The sequence below is a fragment of the Gorilla gorilla genome, chromosome 16 (genome assembly GCF_029281585.2).
Source record: "Gorilla gorilla gorilla isolate KB3781 chromosome 16, NHGRI_mGorGor1-v2.1_pri, whole genome shotgun sequence".
NCBI classification, from domain to species: domain Eukaryota; kingdom Metazoa; phylum Chordata; class Mammalia; order Primates; family Hominidae; genus Gorilla; species Gorilla gorilla.
Genome location: NC_073240.2, coordinates 70,061,751 through 70,087,433, shown reverse-complemented (window position 1 = coordinate 70,087,433; position 25,683 = coordinate 70,061,751). Strand labels below are relative to the sequence as shown.

At 36.9% G+C, this 25,683-nt stretch overlaps 1 protein-coding gene across 7 annotated transcripts in view; it reads right to left on the bottom strand.

Moving 5' to 3' along the window:
• Positions 1 to 25,683, bottom strand: part of GLCE (glucuronic acid epimerase) — a 111,729-nt gene that overhangs the window by 26,371 nt on the left and 59,675 nt on the right. The window contains exon 1 of one of the 7 annotated variants that reach the window (XM_063698659.1): positions 17,702 to 17,757. The exons of the other annotated variants lie outside the window; for them this stretch is intronic. The gene's annotated coding sequence lies outside the window, so the exon portion shown is untranslated. Of the gene's footprint in view, positions 1 to 17,701; positions 17,758 to 25,683 lie in introns of those variants that run through there. 7 annotated transcript variants of the gene reach the window in all.

Here is a 25,683-nt window from a genome sequence, read left to right as displayed (position 1 = left end):
ATGAACACTGTTGAAACGACTGGCCAGGCGCGGTGGATCACGCCTGTAAACCCAGTACTTTAGGAGGCCAAGGCGGGCAGATTACCTGAGGTAAGGAGTTCGAGAGCAGCCTGGCCAACGTGGTGAAACCCTGTCTCTACTAAAAATATAAAAATTAGCCGGGCGTGGTGGTGGGCACCTGTAATCCCAGCTACTTGGGAGGCTGAGGCAGGAGAATTGCTTGAATCCAGGAGACGGAGGATGCAGTGAGCTCACATGGTGCCCCTGCACTCCAGCCTAGATGACAGAGTGAGACTCTGTCTCAAAAAACAAAAAAGAAAAGAAAAAGAAATGACAACAAAGGATTTGGAATATCACATAAACTTAGTCAACAAAGCAACAGCAGGGTTTGGGAGGATTGACTCCAATTTTGAAAGAAGCTCTATTGTGGATAAAATGCTATCAAATGGCATGGAATGATACAGATAAATCTTTCATGAAAGGAAGACTCATTCTATGTGGCAAACTTCATCGTTGTCTTATTTTAAGAAATTCCCACCACTACCACAATCTTCAGCAACCACCACCCTGAGCATTTAGCAGCCATCAACATCAAGGGAAGACCCTCCACCAGTAAAAAGATTATGACTTGCTAAAGGCTCAGATAATCTCTAACAATTTTTAAGCAATAAAGTATTTTTAAATTAAGGTATGTACTTTTTTTTTTTTTTTTTGAGACACAGTCTTGCTCTGTCTCCCAGGCTGGAGTGCAGTGACGTGATCTCAGCTCACTGAAACCTCTAACTCCCGGGTTCAAGTGATTCTTGTGCCTCAGCCTCCCGAGTAGCTGGGATTACGGCATATGCCACCACGCCTGGCTAATTTTTGCATTTTTAGTAGAGATAGGGTTTCACCATGTTGGCCAGGCTGATCTTGAACTCCTGACCTCAAGTGATCCTCCCCACCTTGGTCTCCCAAAGTGCTGGGATTACAGCTGTGAGTCACTGCACCCGGCCAGGTATGTATATTTTTTAGATATAATGCTATTCTACACTTAACAGACTACAGTACAGGATAAACATAACTTTTATAAGCACTGGGAAACCAAAAAATGTGTGTGAGTCACTTTATTGTGATATTCACATTATGGTGGTCTGGAACTGAATCTGCAGTATCTCCAATGTATTCCTATAGTAAATTATATTATTTGAATTTCATAGATGAAAAGACTAAGGCATAAGAACCCACAAAAAAGATTTACTAAAGGAAAAGAACAGGAACAAAGCCAAGACGAGAACTTAAATCTGATAAAAAATTTTGTGCATTCCCTACTTACAGATGATGAAACTAAGGCATTGTGATGTTAAGTAATTTACCTGAAGCCACATGATTATTTGATGGTTCACATATCTAGTATTAAGAACGGTATTTTAACTCCAGTTTTTCAGTCTGACTCCAAAGCCTGTGCTCTGATATGTCACAGGGTATCTTAGAACAGATATATAAATATTATATTTCAGAAGCTGAATACTCCCCTTCCCCAGAAGATTTTAACTTATAACAGGTTACTAGATTGTGAACTGAATTCAGACATTCACAGGTCTTGTTTTGGTTAAAGTTTAATTTTACCATAAATCAACAGTTCACACAGGTAAACATAATTTTAGGAAAAGTTATCTAGTTGTTCTAAAAATGTATTAGCATTTCTGAATGAAGCTACTGAAATTTTTGAATTTTCTTTAAATCTAACAGTATAATTAAATGCCATATTAATATTAGAAAGGGACAGAAATGAGAGCCATGATTGTGAATGTTATGTATTTTATTCTAAGAAAGCTACTTTGTCCCCAGGTGGCTTAGAATAATTAAGCTCTTGACAACAGGATCCTCACTGGCCCCACAAATCCAGCAATAGCTTACAAATGCATTATAATACCTTATTTCTGTCATAATTATTATGATATTCTGGTATAGCTCGTTGAAGCAAAACCTTCCCCATGTTAATCTGAGGCTTTGAAAATGTACTCGTGTTCTAAAAGCCCCAAGGTGGCAGTATATATGAGTAACTAACAGTACAAGAAATTAGGGTGTAAAAAAGAAGAATCTAAAGATAAAGCTATTTTTTGGGCTGGGCATGGTGGCTCACGCCTGTCATCCCAGCACTTTGGGAAACCAAGGTGGGAGGATGACTTGAGGCCAGGAGTTCGAGACCAGCCTGGGTGACCTGAGACCCTGTCTTTTTTTTAAAAAAAATTATTTTATTCTATGACTTTTTATTAGCCATAGCAAAAATAAAAATAATAATAAAAAAAAGGCAAGAAGTCAAGGGGAATAAAAAGCTTTAACTTTTTTTTTCTACTTAGTTTAATTTCCGGCAAGAACATATAATCTTGAATACAGATTGTAATTACCCTTAGAATGAAAATCACCAGTGACACCAAAGGTCAAATCTATTTGCTCGTGTCATGCAACACAAATTGGCTTTTTTTTTTTTTTGAGATGGGGGCGGTCTCATTAGTTACCCAGCCTGGTCTTGAACTCCCGGGCTCAAGTGATCCTTTTAGCCTCCCAAAGTGCTGGGATTACAGGTGTGAGCCACTGAGCCGAGCCAATAAATCGGCTTTGAAGCTATGAAACGAAAAAGCAAAACAAAAATAAAAAATTTCAACACTATGGAGATAAAGGAGAACCATCTAAGGAAAGCTAATTTTATTAGCCTTTAAAGATAATGTATAAATAAAAATGCAGAACAGAACTAGAAGTTGGGGGAAGACACATTCGTGGTTATTGCACTTTACTCATAAGGAGACCTGAGACCACCTGGTGGCTTCTATTAGCTCAGGTGTGGAAATTCATATTCTAAGCCTACTGGGCCTCCTACCTGACATACTTTTGTAGGAAAATCTTAGTCTTATCCCTAACAGGACACCAAAGCAATTCCAGTTTTCTTTTTTTCTTTCCTTTATTTTCATTTCTTTTTTTTTTTTTGGACAGGATCTCTCACTCTGTCACCCAGGCTGGAGTGCAGTGCCATGCTCATAGCTCACTGTAGCTGCAATCTCTCGGGCTCAAGTGATCCTCCTGCCTTAGCCTCCTGGGTAGCTGGGACTACAGGTGCACACCATCATGCTTGGCTAATTTTTATTTTTTATTTTTATTTTTATTTTTAGTAGAGATGAAGTCTCACTATGTTTCCCAGACTGGTCTTGAACTTCTGAACTCAAGCAGCACCCCCTGCCTCGGCTTCCCAAAGTGCTGGGATTACAGGCATGAGCTACCACACCTAGTTCCAGTTTTCTTAACTTCAGCAACCATAAACTAGGCAGAAAGAATAATATGATGAACCTTTAAAAAAATAATTTTAAGAAGTACAGATGTTGACTGGTTCCAGACCAACCACTTTTTCACACTAGTAGAAGGAAAGTTGTTTGCATCAAAGCACTAAATTAATCAAATAGAAAAAGAAAATCCTCATCAATTCCTACAGCAGTTAATGACAATGAGCTAATGAACAGACTAAATTCAATGAATGAAGCATTTTACTTAGTATTACTATATATCTATAGTATATAGATATATAGATGCATAGCTTAGCTTAACATCTGATACTGAGGAAAATAAAAATATATACAGAAACGATTTCTGCTCTCAAATAACTTAGAACCTTGAAGATAAAAGACTTGAACATACAGAAAACAAGTGAAAAAAATCCACATTGAAAAGGTGGTAAAATAAATATAATAATTGAATTTGAAAATCAAATAAAAAGTAGTGTGGCAGGTAGTTTAGTTAGGAAAGGGAAAGATACTAGAAAGAGGTGCATGGGGAGAACACTTCACTGAAGCCCAACACAGATGGTATATACTGGTCTCCAAGAGAATATTAACAACCATTAAGTGAGGCCCTTTTCAAACACAGGATAATGAACTTGTAGCTATGGATTTCCTTATCTACACTGCAAAGTACTTTTACATTCATTTCTTCATTTAATTTCTGCAACAATCCAATGAAATGGTCAGGAAAATGAGTGCTATTTTACAATAGGAAATACTAAGGCTTAGAAATTGATAAGGTGGTCTTTTGGTTCTAAGCTTTATCAGACCAGTGATTTCCAAATCCAGATAATTAAGTCTCATCTGGACTGGGAAAAGATGTTTCAAAGTCTTACACAAGTGATTCTGATGATTAATTTGGTCTGAGAACCAATACAACTGGCTCTAAATTTCACTGGGCATTAGAATTACCTAGAAGGTTTGTTCAAACACAGATTGCTGTTCACAAACCCCACAGTTTCTGATTTACTAAATCTAGGTAGAGACCTAAAAACCTGCTTTTCTACCAAGTTCCAGGTGAAACCTATGCTTCTGGTCAGGAGATCACACTTTGAGAACCACTGTAATATACCACATGCATAAAGTAGGTACTATGTGCAAGTGGAAATACGTATGCTGCCCAAACTCAGAACTATCTTAGGCAATTCTGAAAATTAGGGTCACTAGCATATTGATTTTTGCAGAATAATTAGTTTGTGCTCCAGTGAGAATGACTTTAGTTAACTCTTGAATCAATTTACAAAGCAGTGATTCAAGAGTTAGCTAAGCCCTAAAATCATGCTTGGAAAAAATTTGTAAGTTTTGGCTTTTGCCTGTATGTTGCAGAATCTCTCAGCTACAGTATGTTTTGAAATAATTCTTTTAGAAGGGTAGGTGGGTGGTATATATTTTGAAGTCTTGCAGAATTGAAAATATGTGTTGCTTCTTCATCAAACAACTTGGCTGAATAAAGAATTTTAGGGTCCAAATTGCCTACAGAACTCTGTATACACTGCTCAACTGTTTAATGGCAAGAACAAGCCGATGTTTAATGATAAGAACAATCAATCTAAAGCTAGTCCATCTTTTCTTTCCTTGTGAACAACTTGTATGTTTTCTTGTTTTTCTCCCTTCCTGGATGCCTGATGATCATGATAATAATGATGACGACGACGATGATGATTTTAACAAGAGAAAGTACAAAGTTTCACCAGAATAGCTTTAGTTGTTAGGCTGTTTTCATTAATTTTTCCTGGTGTTTGGCAACAAGCCTGCTCGAATTGCAGGCTCAGGTCATCCTTCATCTCAGAAAAGTTTTTATCCCATAGTGTGTTTAATAATTGTTCCTGTTGAATTTGTTCTGGTCTCTTCCAAAATGTCAATTGTATATATTGGATCTCTGTACTCTATCCTTTATGTCAATCATCTTTTTCTTCAAATTTTCTTTTTTCATCTCTTCTCCCCCTTTTCCTCTGCATTTTGGGAGAGCTTCTCAAATTTGTAGTCTGCATCACTAATACAATTTTCTAATCCACTCTCTGTTGCTTCTGGTACAGTTTAATCTATATACTGCCTATTTAGTTTCTATTTTATTGTTTCTTATTCGGATATTGCATTTTTTAGTTTCCATCCTATAGGCCTTACTTATTAATATCCAACACCCTTTCAATGTATGCCTCCCCGTTAGCTAGCCCCCACTTTCATCCCCGCCTGCTGCCTTATGAACTTATTTTCTATATTTCACTCCAAAGACTCCACAATTTAAAAAATCTACAAGCATAAAAAAATGTTTTCTACAATTCTCTTGTTACAGAAGTAACCTTTTATATCAAGAGTATGTGCTTTTGCCCTGGCGTTGAGTGCAACATTCCTGTATTTTTAAGGTTGCAGAATCTTATTTCAGAGTCTGTCTCCTCAATATTTCTTATATATCAGTTACTAGATATCTAGAGGTTTGATAAAAGTAGGGTTTGATTTTTCACAAGGATACTTCATGATAGAGATGTGAACTTTCATCAGGAAGTATATAATGTTCAACTGTCTCTCTTTTTATGATGTTAAGATTAATCCCTATTTTCAGCCTAATCCATTATAAAGCCACTATATGACCCAAGAAAGCTACTGAAGCCTCAGCCATGTCTGTGTTGTAGCCCAAAAACAAGAGGAAAGCCATTATAAAGTTATCCTTTAGCAGTTCACCCAATATTACTTTTAGCAATCACTGATGATTGTTTCATTAAAAGTTGCAAAATGGGTGATATTCTATCAGACCTTCTTAATGTATAGTTAAAATATTTCTATAAAGAAAATCTTGCTCTTGCCAACTACTTGGTTACCCTGAGATATACAGTTTGTATGGGAAGGGCAGAATTAATGATTAAATCTTTATCAATTTTCAAAACAATGAATTGGCTCCCTAGTCCCCAAACATAAGGAGCTTTAAAAAAAAGTAACATATGAATTCACAGATTTTTAACATATTTGATACATTTCAACCTACTGCAGTTATTTCTTTTTCTTGGGATGTTGATATTTCAGGTATGTGAACACTTCCTTTTTGGTGTTTTCAATGCTGGTACACTCTATTTAGATATATTTATAGTCATTTCAGTGGTAACTAGATGTGGGGTTAGAGGGAGTCAGATGCTTGTACCACACTGCTATCTGTACCTGTGAGGAACAGGTTTTGCTATTAGTAACAGACACCAGAAATAAACCATCTTATGTTCCAGCTTGGGTTTTCACTCATATAAAATATATCTAGAAATAGGCAGTCTGGAGCATATATGCAGCTACGTGCTCATCAAGGACCTAGGTGCTTTCTATCTTTCTACATCACCTTATGCCCCAAGAAAGCTACTGAAGCCTCAGCCATCATGTCTGTGCTGTATCCCAGAAAGAAAAAGAAAGGCAGAAGGGCAAAACAGCACATCTCTCAGTAGAACTAATTCACACTAATGAGACTTTCCTCAAGCTTCACACAACATTTCCAACATTTCATTAGTCAAATCTTAGTCACATGGCCACCTCTAGCTGCAAGGGAAGCTAGGAGGCACCTCTGTTCTAGGCAGCCACATGCCAAGTGGAAAAAACTGGGTTCTATTATTAAGGAGAAAACAGACCCCGGGAGGAAACCCACAGTCTCTGTCATACCATCTCACCAGAAAGTTTCTCAATGTACAAATTAATCACTCTCTCCCCATGTAGCCCTTTACTATATCTCAATTACACAAATTCTTCAAGTCTGGTTTGCAAGTAATTATGAATCTGTGGGTATTTTTCTCTAGATTGAATTCCTTGAAGATGCAGGGCATTTTTTATTTATATATATATTTCCCTCTATCAATGCCTATTCAGGCATTCCACTCAAACGTACCTTATTCAGACACACTGAAGGCATGTATTTTGTCGCCATGTTTATAGTTATGTATGTTCATTTTCAAACTATTCTATTGGGTTTTGTTACCTGTATGGCAACCTATTCTTCCCACAATCCAGAGCTTGTGCTGAATGAAAATCATCATCAGCACTCCATAAGTAGGTCAACCCTGCTACTCTCATTTATCCTCAAACCTTAATAAAACATATTTAGGCTAAAAAAATATTCATTTCAATGAGAAAGGAAGTTGTTCCTTTTTGGGAGGGTGGGGAAGGTCACAGAAAAAGGAAAGGTTTAACAAGTAGTTTTACCATATATGCTAAGCATTAGATATACTTTCGGTTATTGAAATCAAACCCTAAGAAGATTTTTTTTTATCACCCACATATGGTTGAAGAACTGAGTAGTTCTTAACTTTGCTGAAGAAAAATTATTAGTAAGCACATAGTGGGATTTAAACCTAGATTTAATCTGGCTTTGAAGTGTAAGTTCTTTACATCAGACCATAGTATCATATTATGGCTCCAAGTCACCATATACTTTCACACCAACTAGATAAGAGCAGAAAGATTTACCCTTGGTTGTGCAGACACAATCTTAAACTACTAGCATTATGCATCAGCTTCTGAAACTAAAATATGTTTTTAAAAAGAGCTTTTAAATACATTCAGCTTACTTTTCTCTAGCATTGAAAGCCATAACATAAAAAAGTGAGACAGGAATGTTTTTTAACAGCAAAGAGATGCTTTGTATCCAGAAAAGCTGAACAATTACAGTGTAGCTAAAATGTTCTTTGAAGTACTGTATAGCACTTAACTTTAAAAGCTCTCTGCTTGCTTCTAAGCAACGTGTCAAACTAAGCATATGCTATGTAAATAAATCAGCTCAGAAAGGAGTTCCAGGCTTCTCCAGCTGTGTTAAGATTTCTCCACTCATTAGGAAAGCCAAGAAAAAGAAAACTTAATGATGTGTTTACTCTGCATGGTTCAAACACAGGTTCTATAGAATAGTTGTTGACAATAAGTTTTTATGAAACATCTTTTACCAAGTTTGGTGCCATCCTGCAAACTGGAATGTCTAAAGGAGAAAGGTTCATCAAGAAGCCTGCTTATAGTAATTTTAAAAATCATAAGATACAGAGTATTAGCTATGCAGAAGAAATTATATGTGGAAGAAATCAGTGCCCAATTTTTTTTTTTAAATTTTTTTGGAGACAGAGTCTTGTCAGTCACCTGGGCTGGAGTGCAGTGGCACATTCTCGGCTCACTGCAACCTCTGCCTCCTGGGTTCAAGCGATTCTCCTGCCTCAGCCTCACAAGTAGCTGGGATTACAGGTGTGCGCCACCATGCTTGGCTGATTTTTTTTGTACTTTTAGTAGAGACGGGGTTTCACTATGTTGGCCAGGCTGGTCTTGAACTCCTGACCTCAGGTGATCCACCTGCCTTGGCCTCCCAAAGTGCTGGGATTACAGGCATGAGCCACTGCACCCAGCCCCAAATTGGTTTTTAAATGAGTTATTATTAGGATAATTTTTTATATAGAATGCAGTTTTGAACTACTTCACAAAGCAATGCAGAAAGCATATCAGAAAAATGATTGTGAGAATATGCTAATGGAAACATGTAAGGATAATCTGGTAGAATAAACAATACTGCAAATTCTACTTGCAATTTGAAGTAATGTTTTTTCTAATGTTTATGATAAAGAAACATTTAATATACAGCCTTCAGACACTGCATAATCTTTTGCAATTTTAAAGATACATAAGAGTAATATCCATATTATAAATTTCTCTTAGTAATTAATAGTTAACAGAATGGCAGGTCAAGAGACTGGGAAGTGGGGATCTTTATAAAAAGGGGGGTAGAGGAAGAGACTAGCAGCAGTTTTGAGTCCTTATTAATGTAATCCCACTTAATTCTCATATCTACAAAGTGGTATTACCTTCGTTTTTCAGATAAGGAAACTGATATAGAGTCAACTGTTGACTCAATCACTTACTAGCTTTTCTTCCACTGCCAGTTATTTCACTTCTCTGAATCACGGTTTTCTCATTAGTACACTAGCACTAGTACTATCTAGCTCACAGGTACCTCACAGGTGTCTTGAGAACTAAATGAGATACGTGTATATACTCAAGAATGTGGAAATGTAAGTTCCATTTTTCTTTTAGAGCAGTTACTAGTTTTTTCAAGTCTCAACTTGTCCAAAATCTCTTAAGAGATACAGCTGGAAAATGAAACCAGATTATAGGCTCAGAACCCAAATTTACCTTATCCAGTGTTTGCCATTATACTACATTTCCCTGTACTTTTTATGTCATTTATTTCCTACTACTACTACTACTACATGCTAATTTTTTTAAAAGGCGTGTCTCAAATGTCATCTCCAAATTTTGAAAGCAATCAACAAATTCATCTCCAATTTCTAACAAAGGGCTCACAGCCTTCAATGATGTATCTCATATCTAAAACTAAGGAATCTATGATCTCGTTAGAAGGCCATATGACTCCAGAGAATGCCATAATAATCCAGAAATTTTAAAACTAAACAGGTGATGAACATGTATGGTTACAGCAGTTTATTAATGATAATTCCAAGCTGGAAACAACCCAAATGTCCACCAAATGGTGACTGGATAAACTGTGATTCATCCATACAATGGAACACAACACAGCAATGCACTGATACTGATAACCTGCCACAACATAGATGAATCTCAAAAGCATTTCACTAAGTGAAAGAAGTCAGACACAAAAGCGTACTTACTATATAATTTCATTTATGTGACATTCTGGAAAAAGAAAATCATAGGGATAAAAGTTAATGAGCAGTGGCAGGAAGGGAGTGACTTATAATGGGACATAGATGAGGGGCTTTTGAGGACGATGGAAATGTTCTAGATTTTGATTGTTGTGCTGGTAGTTAAATGACTATTCATCTGACAAAACTCATCCAACTATAAATTTTAAAGTGGCACATTTTATTTTATGTAAACTATACCTTAGTAAAATTAATCTATAATGGGTTTCTATAGTTTTGTTTTTGAGTAATAAATGCTATGAAAATATAGAAGAAACTAATTAAATAGGTCATATAAACAAAGGGAGAAGGTATATTTTTGGGTCAACCTGAGCTTTTTAGTCTGATAGGCCTAAATTTGAATCCTGGTAAGCTTGACAATCTTGGACAAGTTAGTTGACCTTTCCAAACTTCGGTTTCCTCATCTGTTAAGCTGATATCATACTTTCTGCTTTATAAAGTAGTTTCAAGATTAAGTGAACACTTAATTTAGTGCCTACCACACAGTAGGCACTCATAATAGGCAAACAAAGGAAAATGTTTATGGATGAAGTGATATCTAAGTCAATTAGAAAAATAATAATCTTCAGGCCGGGCACAGTGGCTCATACCTGTAATCCCAGCACTTTGGGAGGCTGAGGTGGGCAGATCACATGAGGTCAGGAGTTTGAGACTAGCCTGGCCAACATGGCGAAACCCCGTCTCTACTAAAAATACAAAAATTAGGAGGGTGTGGTGGCATAAGCCTGTAATCCCAGCTACTTGTGAGGCTGAGGCAGGAGAATCGCTTGAACCCAGGAGGCAAAGGTTGCAGTAAGCTGAGATCGTGCCACTGCACTCCAGCCTGGGTGACAAAGCGAGACTCTATCTCAGAAAAAAAAAAAAAAAAAAAAAAAAAAGAATAATCTTCATCTATCTGTATCAGTTCATTTAATCAACAAATATTTGTTAAACATGTTATAAGGTATGTTAGCATTTTCCCAAATAAGCAATCAGTAAAACCAGAGTACATATTCCCCTGAAAAAATCACCTTTCTCTAAGCTTCTGTAATTTTTATTATCTCATAAAAGTTGATAAGAATAGCAATCAAGAAACAAATACAATCTGGCTTTCCACAGAATGATATATTGGTAGGCAACATAAATTTTATCAGCAACAAATGTGAATTAAATAAGATTTAAACTAAGATTTCCCAGCTGCACAATTTTCTAAGCAAATAAGAAGGTTACCAAATTGAATTAACTTCAGCACTGCAAGAACTTTCATTAACCTCCTGCTTAAGACCTTACTTCATGCTGATCAAAGGGTATAGATACTTTCTGTTGGTTTTTAAATTTGAGGTGAATGTAACTTGCAGCACAGAAACAGCATTTACTTAAAAAAATAAGGTGGTGAAGCAGAAATGAAATTTTACCTAAGATTATTTCTTAAGGCATATAAATATATTCCATATATATATATCAATACATTTTCTAAGGGTTGAAACTAAGTTTTCACTGACATTTATATAAATAACCTAAAATCTTGGCACTAGGATTATTTACAAAGGTAAAACCTGAATTACAAATATTTGGCAAGGAGAAAATTATACTTTCTGTCTTTCTTCCCAAATCAAAATCATCTTCTATGGGGCAGCATCCCCACCTCAGCTGTGGGAACGGTGGCCCCAGAAAAAATAAGGTCAAAAAATTAAAAAAATAATAATCTTCTGGCCGGGAGCGATGGCTCATGCCTGTAATCCCAGCACTTTGGGAGGCTGAGGCGGGCGGATTACCTGAGGTCAGGAGTTTGAGACCAGTCTGGCCAACATGGTGAAACCTCCTCTCTACTAAAAATACAAAAATTAGCCAGGTGTAGTGGCGTGTGCCTGTACTGCCAGCTACTGGGGAGGTTGAGGCAGGAGAATTGCTTGAACCCAGGAGGCGCAGGTTGCAGTGAGCTGAGATCACGCCATTGCACTCCAGCCTGGGCAACAAGAGCGAAACTCTGTCTCAAAAAAAAAAAAAAAACAAAAAAATCTTCTCCATATATGTATGTATATGTGCATCACATATATTTCATATGTACGTATGTATGAGTTTTCTTCCTGCAACAAGCTGTACCGTGTAGCCTACACACTGCTTCATGTTTTAAAAATTGCTTCCTTAAGACAGAATTTAAATTATTACTCACACATCATAATAAACTCTAGGTTTCAAATTGTGGCAAATGTTGATTAAGAAATTAAGATGTTATACAAATCTTTCCTTCTCTATTAAGCCAACCACAAAGTAGCTATGGTCCCTAAACAGTCTAATAGGGTACCTGGGTTATAAACTGAGCTTCTTATCATACCCTACAATGCACATATGTAATAAGGATCGAGACTGTTCTTTTTCCTTAGTGCTGAAACTCCACCTCTAGGAAGCAAAGTGACTTTAAACAGAAGTTTAACATATACTGAATTTGAAGACTCATATGACATCAATGTTTCCCCCCATTACTAGTGCCTGGGGTTGGGAGGGAGAAAGCATTCAAGTATGTTATTGATGTCTATTTCTTGACTTAAAATGTAATTTTTCTAGCAGTTTCTTGGTATAAATTTACAGAGCCTGAATGTAGAGATAAAACAAGGGTAATTTATAAACTAAAAACAAACATAAAGTCGATAAAATTTTGATTTCTCTTTTCTCCATGTTAGTCACAAGAAGTGACTGAGGAGGTCAAAACTCAAGACTTTTGGGGGCTTTATGGAATCTTTTACATGTTTTTCACATACTTTACACCTAAATCCTTAGAGGTTATAGAGCACCCAAAAGTTAAATATGTCCAGCTTGAACATACTTTTCTGAAAGGAACCCCTTAAGATGACTATGAAATTTTAAGCCAGTATGCCCTCTTTCAGCCTTTCTGGGAAAATGAGAAACTATCCTAAAATGCCCAAATATGAATATTCTACAATCTTTAATAATCAATGTTAAGTAAGTCATCTTACACTGTTAGAAAACTGTTTCTCAATTGTGTATTCTTGGCTCCTTTCCTACTGTCTGCTGCTCCTCCCGAAACAGCATATTCTCCACCCAAACAAATACTCTCATTTAGTCTATGACATTGGACTAATCAAAAGCTTACTCTCAAGGATAAATGTCTTACAGGTCCTTGCTGTTGCATTTATGTCAAAAAATAAACTCCTTGAGAGAAGAAGCCATGTGTGAATAGATTTTTCCCCCTTGTTTTCTATTTAATTGTCTAATTGTTTCTAGTATACATATAAACAAATTATGTGAATATAATTCCCCCCTCAAATTCTACTCTGCTATTCTAAACACTTATTTTTTCCCTGTAAGAAGCCGCAGCTAGTTTAGGAAGTATAATGGTTCCAAGCTCTGCAACAATAAAAGCTAGAAAGCAACGCATCAATTTTTTAAAAAGTACTTGAAATATTTTAGACAACTGGCAAAATAAAGGCATAACTCAATGATTTCTATTTTCATGACAAATAACTCAGGAGTAAGAACATACGGACATATTAATATACATACATACACACACACACGATTCATGTAATCATATCAATCCCATAAAACCAAGTGACTAATCAAGACTTTTGTTCCTAGGAAGACATTTCGTAATATAACACAATATGTATCTCAGGAGCCATTGCTTGAAAGTATCACTGATTACTAAGAACATAAATTAGTCCTAGATCAGCACTAGATGTTAGAAAGGCATTAATGACTATTCTACCATACTCTCCTACCAGACTGACACTATAGATTCACTCGTTAACATACCAGACACAGGAAGTTGGCCATTCTCAAATAATTAAAATTGTTATTTTCTTGCAAATAAAAGGAAATGGTAATTACTCAGACAATAGCCTACTTTACTCCATCCAAACGTATATATAAAAATCTGAGGCCGGGGTGGTGGCTTGGGCCTGTAATCCCAGCACTTTGGGAGGCCGAGGCAGGTGGATCACAAGGTTGGGAGTTCGAGACCAGCCTGGCCAATATGGTGAAACCCTGTCTCTACTAAAAATATAAAAATTAGCCAGGCGTGGTGGTGTGCACCTGTAATCCCAGCTACTTGGGAGGCTCAGGCAGGAGAATTGCTTGAACCCAAGAGGTGGAGGCTGCAGTGAGCAGAGATCGTGCCATTGCACTCCAGCCTGAGTAGTGACAGGGAAATACTCCATCTCAGAAAAAACAAAACAAAACAAAAAAGATAGATAGATATCTAAATCACATGTATATCCTAAATGGGAAAAGCTCATAGGCATATATAAAAATATCAAAAAGTCCTTTAAGATCTAGAGAACAAACAACAACAACAAAATGAAATGAGGGCATTTGCTGAGGATGTTGCCAAGTGCTCAGCAAATAGTCCATGAACTCACTTAACATGTGATTTTTAAGAATGACTGGACAAGGCTGGGTGGCTCACGCCTGTAATCCCAGCACTTTGGGAGGCCGAGGCGGGCGGATCACAAGATCAGGAAATCGAGACCATCCTGGCTAACATGGTGAAACCCCATTTCTACTAAAACAACAAAAAATTAGCTGGGCATGGTGGCGGGCGCCTGTAGTCCCAGCAACTTGGGAGGCTGAGGCAGGAGAATGGCGTGAACCCGGGAGGCGGAGTTTACAGTGAGGCAAGATCAGGCCACTGCACTCCAGCCTGGGCGACAGAGCGAGACTCCATCGCAAAAAAAAAAAAAATGACTGGACAAAAAACACTAGGTAGCAAAGGCAAAATCTCTGGCTGCTCATAAAAACTTGGTAAAATTAGATATTTTGTCTTCAAAAGTCTAAAGTATACTAAAATCCGTCTCACCCCTGCTTACCCATACCTAAGCAGAGCACCAGGAGAAAAACTGTCATCAGAATTGCAAAGGGGATTCGAATTGAAAATTTGTTTTCTTTTTCAAAACTTTACTTTCATGGTCTTGTTTCAATAAACCAAAAGTGGTTTTATCTATTTGATGGATTACACAGATCAAGTATTCCATCTGAAATACAGGCCTTTTTACTTCTTTAGAAGGGAGCCATGAGCCAAGGAATACAGACAGCCTCTAGGAGTTAGAAAATGCAAGGAAAAGATCCCCACGACAGCTTCCAGAAGGAACATAATCCTACTGGCCCCTTGATTTTAGCCCAGTGATATGCATTTTGAACTTCTGATCTCCAGAACTGTAAAATAAATCTGTGTTGTTATAAGCAACTAAGGTTGTGGTAATTTGCTATAATAACAACAGGACACAAATACATCTAGAAATTAGTAAGCCCCAATAAGTATTTGCTATTTTTACTGATCTCTGGTTGTTGACACTTAGAATAGAATGTGCACTTTAACACTACTTTGATAATCAGGGTTAGCAGGAATAATCTTTTGGCTAATGAGAGAGCAACTCCCAATTAGAATGGAAACATTATAACTAATGTAACAAGGATAAATCATGCCTCTTGTGGTAGACTACAGTTCAACTGAATCAATTATTGAGAAATAATGTTGCAGACCCCAACTATAACTGTATATTTGTCTATTTCTCCTTTGAATTCTATTAATTTTCCTTCATCTATTTTAATGCTCCATTATCAGGGGCCTACATGTTTAAGACCACTATATACTCTTGGTAAACTGACCCCTTTTATATTATCAAATGTCCTTCATACTTCTTGCTCTAAAATCTACTTTATCTGATACTAATTGTGGAACTCCTGTTTTCTTTTTATTAGTGTCTACACGGTATATCTTTTTTCATCTGTTTACTTTTTGTTTTGTTTTTTTTTAAATCGAGATGGAGTCTCTCTCTGTCACCCAGGCTGGAGTACAATGGCGCGATCTTGGCTCACTGTAACCTCTGCCTTCTGGGTTCAAGCGATTCTCCTGCCTCAACCTCCTGAGTAGCTGGGATTACAGGTGCCCACCACCACGCCCAGCTAATTTTAATTTTTCGTAAAGATGGGGTTTCACCATGTTGGCCAGGCTAGTCTCAACCTCCTGACCTCAAGTGATCCACCCTCCTCTGCCTCCCAAAGTGCTGGAGTTACATACATGAGCCACCGCACCCAGCCTCAGCTGTTTACTATTAACCTGTGTTTTTATATTCAATGTGAGTTTTTGTAGACAATATGTAAATGAAATTTTTTTTAAATCAAATTAGATAATCTCCATTTTTTAATGGTATTTAGACCATTTACATTTAATGTATGATTGGGTATATATCTGCTATCTAGCTATTGGTTTACTATGTCTCATCTTTGTCATTTTTTTTTCTTTTTGTCATTGTTTGGTAAGTAATTTTCATAATTCCATTTTATCTCCACTACTGGTATATTAACTATACTGCTTTAAAAAAACAAAAAAACCTCTACTTATGTGAAAAATTCCATAACATATTATTATTCTTGTTTTAAGCAATTATCTTTAAGAAAAAAGTTTCTTAAATGAGAGAAAAAAGACTTTTATATCTATTCATATACACTCAGCATTTCCAGGGCTCTTCATTTATTTTTGTAGATGCAAATTTCCATCTGATATAATTTTCATTCCTTGTCATCTCTGAACCCAAACTCAAACCTGTGTAATTCCTGAGCTGTTTGGGTTCCCTCTTCCTGTGCTATGGCCTGGAAACATTGTGGGCTCACTTCATTTGTTCTAAATCACACAGCTAGACTCTCTGGTTTAGCTTCTAGAGAAATGAAATTTGTGGCCATACTCATTTGAGCTCTGTCATATTTTGCTTTATATCTTTAAAGCCAAATTATTAAGTTCACATGAATTTAGAATTATTATGTCTTTCCAGTGTATGGACCTTTTATATTATTATGAAATGACCTTCTTTACGTCTAGTATTGCTTTTTGCCTTAATGTCTACTTTGCCTGATATTAGCATAGCTTCATCAGCTTTCCTTTGATTAGCATTTGCATGGTATATTTTAATCCTTTTAGTTTCAACCTTTTTGTGTTCTTATATGTAACATATATCCCTTGAAAATGAAATATATTTTGGTTTTAAAGAAATTTATAATCCCAGCACTTTGGGAAGCCAAGGTGGGCAAATCGCTTGAGCTCAGGAGTTTGAGACCAGCCTGGGCAACATGGCAAAACTCTGTCTCTACAAAAAATAAAGAAAATTAGCTAGGTGTGGTGGCATGCATCTGTAGTCCCAGCTACTTGGGAGGCTGAGGTGGGAGGATTGCTTGAGCCAAGGAGGCAGAGGTTGCAGGGAGCCGAGATCGTGCCACTCCAGCCAGGGTAACACAGCAAGACTCTGACTCAAAAGAAAAAGAAAGAAATTTAGTCTTCCAAATTTTTCAAACAAATTTGTCTTTTACTGGAATATTTAAACCATTTACATTTGATGTCATTAATATATTTTAAATTTTATCCATTAGCCTATTGTTTGTTTCTTCCAATTAACCTGTTTTATATTCTTTCTCTTCTCTCTTGCCTTCTTTTGATTTTATCAAGTAGTTTTTATTATTCAATTTCTTTTGCTAGCTAATAATTCTTTTACTGTTTCAATCATGGTTACCCTAATGATTAAAACCATCCTTGCTAATTACAGTCTAATACAAATCAGTACTTCTATCACTTTATAGCTAACTCTAAGACCTTAAAACACTTTATGTATACCCTTCCCACTTTTTGAGTTGCTGATATCATGAGTTTTAATTCCACATACATTTTAGAGCTCATAAAAATTGTTTGATACAATTAATATAGTTCATCTATATATTTACCCTTTCTGTCACTCTTCAATCCATACATACTGGTTTTGACAACTTATAGTTCCTCACAGTGCTATAAAATACAAAGAAGATACATAGAAAATAAAAATGTTATCAGACAGATTATGGGAAGGAAAAGCATAATACTTCAGTACAGAAAGAACATAATGCCTTGGAGAAGAAAAACTTTCCTCCTAGCTTTCTCTACTATTTTAAGAGTAGGCTTAAATGTCAAATGCTAGCTTTCAATGCATCTATTAGCAGATCAACTGAAAATACTTTATGTGACAATTCTCAGTACTCTAATAACTCTTCCTAGATAACATGCAACTTACCTATATTTACTTCTACTAGCAGTCATATTCTTACGTATCATTGTTTACCTTACCCAGTTTCCACATAAGCTCATAAAAATAAAAGCGGAATTTTCTCATGTATAAAAATACAAAAGGGATTGATGCTACCATACTAAACCTATATTCCTTAATGTGCTTTTATAACCATACAGATTAGTCAGTCATATTTAACTCTATCATGGACAACCAACAAAGGGTGAGAACAAAATTGAAATTATCAGTATAAGGTCAGCATATATGCCCAAGTTTGCTGCACACAAAGACTGTTTTTTAAATGATGGTTTAGCTATTCTTGCAGATCTTGCTGCTTCTTGCAAGGTTTATGTTCGGCTCACAGCGTTCACTCAAAAAAGAGTATCTAATTTTTTTTCTGTCATATGAGAAAAGAAAGTTCATGACTCTCCTGATTTAGTTATCTAACAGTTCATTCTAACAAATACTGTGTTTTTGTGCATACTTAGAAAGCTTTCTCTGACACACCTACTCTAGTATCAGCTCTACATTGAACAAATCATATTTAAGACTAGTGACTTGAGTTATCATAGGGCTTCACTAATACTGATGTTCTCTCTCCAATACAAATAGGGGTCTCTAATGATTATCTGGATACCCTTTCTATAGGGTATTAATTAGTCAGGATAATCTAGGCCTGGGGCTGTAACAAATATTCCCCATAATCTTAGAGACTTAGCAAAAATTTCTCTCTTACACATGGTCTACTGACTCAAATTACATTTAAACAATAAATCATCCTTGATTTAGTTAGGCAATAATTATATATATTTTATACACATACACATTTTTCCCTACTAACATCCGACTCAAGAATATACTAATTAGAAAGCTCACTCTTGGCTGGGCACGGTGGCTCACGCCTGTAATTCCAGCACTTTGGGAGGCCGAGGCAGGTGGATCATCTGAGGTCAGGAGGTCGAGACCAGCCTGGCCAACATGGCGAAACCCTATCTCTACTAAAAGTACAAAAATTAGCTGAGTGTGGTGGTGGGCGCCTGTAATCCCAGCTACTCAGGAGGCTGAGGCAGGAAAATCGCTTGAACCTGGGAGGCGGAGGTTGCAGTGAGCCGAGATCACGCCACTGCACTCCAGCCTGGGTGACAAGAGCAAGATTAGGTCTCAAAAAAAAAAAAAAAAAAAAAGCAAGCAAGCAAGCTCACTCTGGCTGAAGATATGAAATCTATATTAAAAGTCCTGATTTATGGATCAGGGATGTGCATGAACATGAAATTCTTATACTTTCTATGCAATCAAGTTTTGATTTTCACTAAGAAATTGGAATCCATTTTAGTATAAGCTTTCCTATTTGGCAACTGAGCTTTACTCTTAAGACTCCATTATTCCTATGCTGTTTTGCAATAAACACTATGGACAAAGTAAAAACGCTACATTTTAGGAGTGACTAATTGACTATAATATTTCTCAGATTTTGCTATCTTCTACATTTGTACACTTGTAGGACAGACAGGGTTTATACAGACCAGAAGGCTTATCAGATCTTTATAAAAATATTCCTTTGTCAGTGTCTATTTAACTTAATAAAGTACTCAGAATTCTATCTAACCTAACACTTCCAACGACAGCAGTGTTTGGAATATTGCCAAAATCATGTTTATTACTTATGAAATAGAGTTTTGAAATGTTCATAATCTGGAATAGAAGTAATATTTGTGTCAAATACTCAATTCTAACTCAATTCACCTAAAGGTAGGTAGTTTAAGTTACAGAAAACGCCATGATCCCAAGATGGTCTAATAACTGTACCTAATAACAAAAGATTAAAATAGGTGTGTGTGTGTGTGTCTGCGTGTGTGTGTGTCTGTGCACGCACGCACACGTGTATGTGTTTAGAGGAGGGAGGTTTGATGAATTTAGGCCCTTAAGTCCAATAAAAATTGGAAACGTCATATATGTAACACTGGGAGGCAGTATAACATAGAAGTTAAGGACGTAGGCTTTTAGCTGTTTTTTTCTGGGTTTGAATCCTGGCTCTATCACTTATTAACTCTGTGTATTTAAGAAAAAGTTTAACTTGTTTATATCTTAGTTTCCTCATATACCATATGGATTTAAAGAATACTTCATAAGGTAGTATTAAATGAGTTAATGTACGTAAACTGTTTAGATCGATGCCAGGCACAGAGAGAGTACTCAGTAAATGTTAGGAAATATCAGCACTACCACTCTGAAATCAGTAAAAGAATCCTTAGTATGCGAGTCAAAGTTCAAATCTATAAATTTACACATAATTCACAGGAAGTTGTGCATACTTTCAGTCTAATGTCTACTCAAGTTTCAAGACCTTCATTATTCCACAAAAAAATTACTGCTTATACATGATAACCTAATCAACAAGTGTTTACCGAATACCTACTAGGCACTGTGCGTACAAACAAGAGGCATAACAACTGCCCCTCAAAACCTTATAATTATTAACAAATTATTTAGACTATGATATAAGACCATATTTAATTGAATGCTGAACTCTGTGGTACAGAATATAAGTCCTGGTATATCCTAATGTTTACTGAAGACTAAGAGGACAGGGACTTCTATGACAGCTGACGCAAGGATGCCTAGCTTACTGCATACATTCCCAAAACTAAGGGCTTACTCTTTATTATGCCAACTGTAGGGCAGATGAAATAATCTAACCCCTCCCCACCTCTGCCCTGCAAAAAAGAAAAAAAAAAAGCTTTAAAATATTTGGCTAATGAAGCTTTTATTCCTAATACCAATAATCATACCTTTTTAGACATATTATATCACTGTGGGTATATGTAGCACCATAAGCCATAAAACCACCAGCATAGTTACCTTGGGCTGCCATTCTAAACACAAAAAACAAAAATCTGATTTATTAAGAACCAAAAAACTCTATCACTTATGTTGAGTTTACTATTAACATAATTTCTGCCATAAGAAATCACAGAGGGATTCAAGAAAGATGACAAAGTAGGAACCACCAGGAATCTGTCTCCCAACTTAGACAACAACTGCACTGGCAGAATCTGTCTAAAGTAATTATCTTGGAACTCTGTAGTCCACTGAAGGCTTGCAACTTCCAAGAAAAGGACTAAATGATAAAGTGCATTAATTTGGGTCATTTTCAGTTCTTAACACTGTTGCAGCAAGCCATCCTCCACTCCTAGCTCCCTGGCAGGCAGCTGTGCATGTGCTCCTGGAGCAGTTTGTACTCAGCTTGCAGGAGCCCACGTAGGCAAAAAGGACCTTGTCCTCCAGGTATGGAGATCTGTACTCTGATCACTGATTGCTGCCAAAGATCACATGGGTGTAGTCAAAGAGGCTGCCAGCCATTGTTGTTGCACCTCCTCCGGGTGTTGCAAGAGCCCCCCTGCTCCCCTGAAATGACTTCCAGGGAACTTAAAGGGCCAGAGCCAATTTTTCTTCCTGTATTTATTTTTCTCTTTTTCTCCTTTTGGGAGCCAGACATTAAAGACTGGGACATTCAAAAACAACTGTAAATATGGACAAAATTGGAAAATGATCACGCATGTCCAGGAAAAGATGCAAAGAAAATACCTGGGAAGACCTTAAGTTTATATTTCTATCTCTGACATAGGCTGATCCCTGTTTCCTTACTCAGTCTACAAAAACCAAAAACAATAAATAAAAATAATACTAAAACAACCAGCCCTAGTGAAAGGAGAAAATCTGATTTCCAGACTTAGCACATTAATAGATTTAAATGTCTAGTTTTCAACAACAACAAAAAATCACAAGGCATACAAAGAAACAGGAAAGTATGGCACATTCAAAGGCAAAAAATAAATCATAGAAATTGTCCTTGAAAAAGACCTGATGGCAAAATCTACCATAGCTCTTAAAATGCTGTCTTAAAGATGTGCAAAGAACTAAAGGAAGGTGCAGACAGAATCAAGAAAATGATGTATGAAAAACGTGTAAGTATCAGTAGAGCTACAGAACCTAAAAAAGAACCAAAGAGAAATTCTGGAGCTGAGAAGTACAAAATGAAAAATTCACTATATAGATTCAAAGGCATATCTGAACAGGCTGAAGAATCAGCTAACTTTAAGATAGGACAATTGCAACTATGACTCTGAGGAACAGAAAAAAAAAGACTGAAGAAAAATGAAGAGAATCTAAGAGATCTGTGGGACACCATCAATTGGATGAGTATATACATTGTGGGAGTTTTGAAAGGAGGAGAAAAGAGAAAGAGGCAAAGAGATCACATGAATAATGATGAAAAACTTCCAAAGTTTGATGAAAGACACGAGTATAAACATCCCAGGAGCTCAACAAACTCCAAGTAGCATGAACTCAGAGACCCATACTGGGATATAGTATAATGAAACTATCGAAAGCCAAAGACAAAGTGAGGATCTTAAAATCAGTAAGAAAGAGACTTATCATATACAAGGGACTTTCAAGAAGGTTATCATCATGTTTCACATCAGAAACTTTGGAGGCCAGAGGCAGTGGGTTGACATATTCAATGTGCTAGAAGGAAAACAAACAAACAAACAAACAAAAAAATCTGTCAAACAAGAATCCTATATCCGGCAAAAGTGTCCTTCAAAGGTGAAGGAGACATTAAGATATTCCTAGATAAATAAAAGCTGAAGGAATTCATTACCACTAGACCTGCCCTGCAAGAAATGATCAATGGAAACCTATAAGGTAAAATGAAAGAACACCAGAAATAAATATCTCAATAAAGGTAACTACATGGGCAATCATAAAACCTACTATTGTTGTAATAATGGTCTGTAACTTCACTTTTTGTTTTCTATACAACCTAAGAGACTACCTCATTTAAGAGTTTGTTTGTGGGTACATAATGTTCGGATGTAATTTGTGACACCAACAACTGACAGGTGTGGGAATAAAGCTGTAGATGAGCAGGATTTTTGGATATTATTGAAGTTAAACTTTTATAAGCTCAAATTAGAGTGTTATAACCTAGGATGTTAATTGTAATCCCATGGTAACCACAAAGAAAGTAGCTATAGAAAATACACAAACGGGAATGTGAAATTATTTTAAACCTTTCACTATAAAAAAATCAACTATGAATTCAGCAAAGGAGCAGGATATGAACAGAAATCAGTTGCAGAGGACCCAAACAAGATGGCTGACTAGTCATAGCCAGAAATAACTTCTCCCATTGAGACAGACCAGAGTATCAACTAAACTGGCATAATCCAGACAGACAATCTGAGAAATCACACTGAAAGAGGTTAGAGAGATGACCTAGATGCCAGGACTGAAGGGGGAGGAAACTGGGAACCCCACACAGGGTTGCCAAGTGCCAGGATATATTCAAGGCCCTAAACAGCTCCTTAGGAAGGGGTGGCTCTGACCTGTATAAGCTGCCAGACCTGGAGAGAACAGGGCTTTCTTTCCTGTGGGACCAGGGTGAGCCTGATCTGTGCACCCTGCTGTCCACCAGCCCCTCGCATAGTCCCTGTCTGGTCGTGCCTACACACAGCACAGCCTCAACTACCCTGCTGGAGCACTTCCTGCCCATGGTGCCTCCACCACCCCTGCCTCCCACCCATGGTGCCCCTGCCAGAATGCCTCCCACCTGCAATGCTCCCACAGGAGCACTTAAGCCCATGGACCCATGCTGCCATACCTCATGGAATGCTGTTGTCAGCAGTCTGGGAGTACCTCAGCCCCTCTAGCCCAGCCTGGGCTCAGCTTTGAGGAATCAGTGGACAAAGCTGTGGATTCAGTCCAGGCCACCCAGAGTTAGAGCATGCAGCCCATGAGTGTAAAGCTGAACCTTGGCCCTTTGAAAGCATTCAGAAACAGGCATTCAACCACATGCAACTTGTGCCACAGGCAAACTCTTGAGGCAATAAAGATCATAAAAACAAAAAGTCCCATTTGAAGGACAGCAACTTCAAAGGAAAAAAGAACATCAGCCCTCATCAATGAGAAAGAACCAGCACAAGAACTCTGGCAACTCTAAAAGCCAGGGCATATTCTTTTTTTTTTTGAGACAGCATCTCACTCTGTTGCCCTGGCTAGAGTACAGCGGCGTGATCTCGGCTCACTGCAACATCCACCTCCCAGGTTCAAGTGATTCTCCTGCCTCAGCCTCCCAAGTAGCTGGGATTATGGGTGCCCACCACCACGTCCAGCTAATGTTTGTATTTTTAGTAGAGATGGGGTTTCGCCATGATGGCCAGGCTGGTCTTGAACTCCTGACCTCAGGTGATCCACCCACCTCAGCCTCCCAAAGTGCTGGGATTATAGGCATGAGCCACCGTGCCCAGCCTAATTTTTTTTTAAATTAGTTAATTTCTATATACTAACAATGAACAATCTGAAAAGAAAATGACAAAAGTAATTCCATTTATTATAGCATCAAAAAGAATAATATACTTAGAAATTAACCAAGGAGGTGAAAGACATGTAAAATGAAAATTACAAAACACTGCTGAACAAAATTAAAGAAGACATAAATAGAAACATATCCCATGTTCATGGATTGGAAGACATAATATTGTTAAAATGTCAACACTACACAAAGCAATCTACAGATTCAATGCAATCACTATCAAAATCCTGATGACATGTTTTTCACGGAAATAGAAAAACCTAACCAAAAATCCACATGGAATCTCAAAGGACCTCAAATAGCCAAAACAATCTTAAAAAAGAACCAAGTTGGAAGACTCACACTTTCTGATTTCAAAAGTTAGAATGATCAAAACAGTATGGTACTGGCATAGACATATAGATCAGTGGAATACACTAGAGGGCCCAGAAATAAACTCTCAAATATATAATCAAATAATTTTTGACAAGGGTGGCAAGACCACCCAAAGGGGAATAAAAGCACAGTCTTTTCAACAAATGGTGTTGGGAAAACTGGATCTCCATATGCAAAAGAGTGAAGTTGGATCCTTACCATATGCAAAAATAGATGAAAGACTTAAGCATAAATTCTAAAACTATAAAATTCTTAGAAGAAAACAGGGCAAAAGCTTCACAATATTGGATTTAGTAATGATTTCCTGGATATTACTCAAAGACACAAGCAACAAGAGAAAACAGACAATTTGGACTTCATGAAAAACTTAAAATGTTGTGCATCAAAAGACAATATCAGCAGAGTAAAAAGGCAACTCACAGAATAGGAGCTAATATTTGCAAATTATGTATCTGATAAGGGATTAATATCCAGAATATATAGATAACTTTTAAAACTCAACAACAAAAAGCAAACGACCGAATTCAAAACTGGGCAAAGAACTTGAATAGACATTTCACCAAAGAATATACACATAATTGGCCAAGAAACACATGAAAAGATGCTCAACATCATAAATCATTAACGAACACAAATCAAAACTACAATGAGATACTGCCTCACACCCATTATCAAAAAACAGAAAATAACAAGTGCTCACAAGGATGTAAAGAAAATGGAACTCTTGTGCAGTGTTGATGAGAATGTAAAATTGTACAGCCACTTACATGTGCAGGTTTGTATAAAAGAAAGAAAAATAAATTTAAAAAATAAGAAAAACAAAATGGTACAGCCACTCTGGAAAAACAGTATGACGGTTTCTCAAAAAATTAAAAATAGAGTTTACCATACGATCCAACAATTCCACTTCTCAG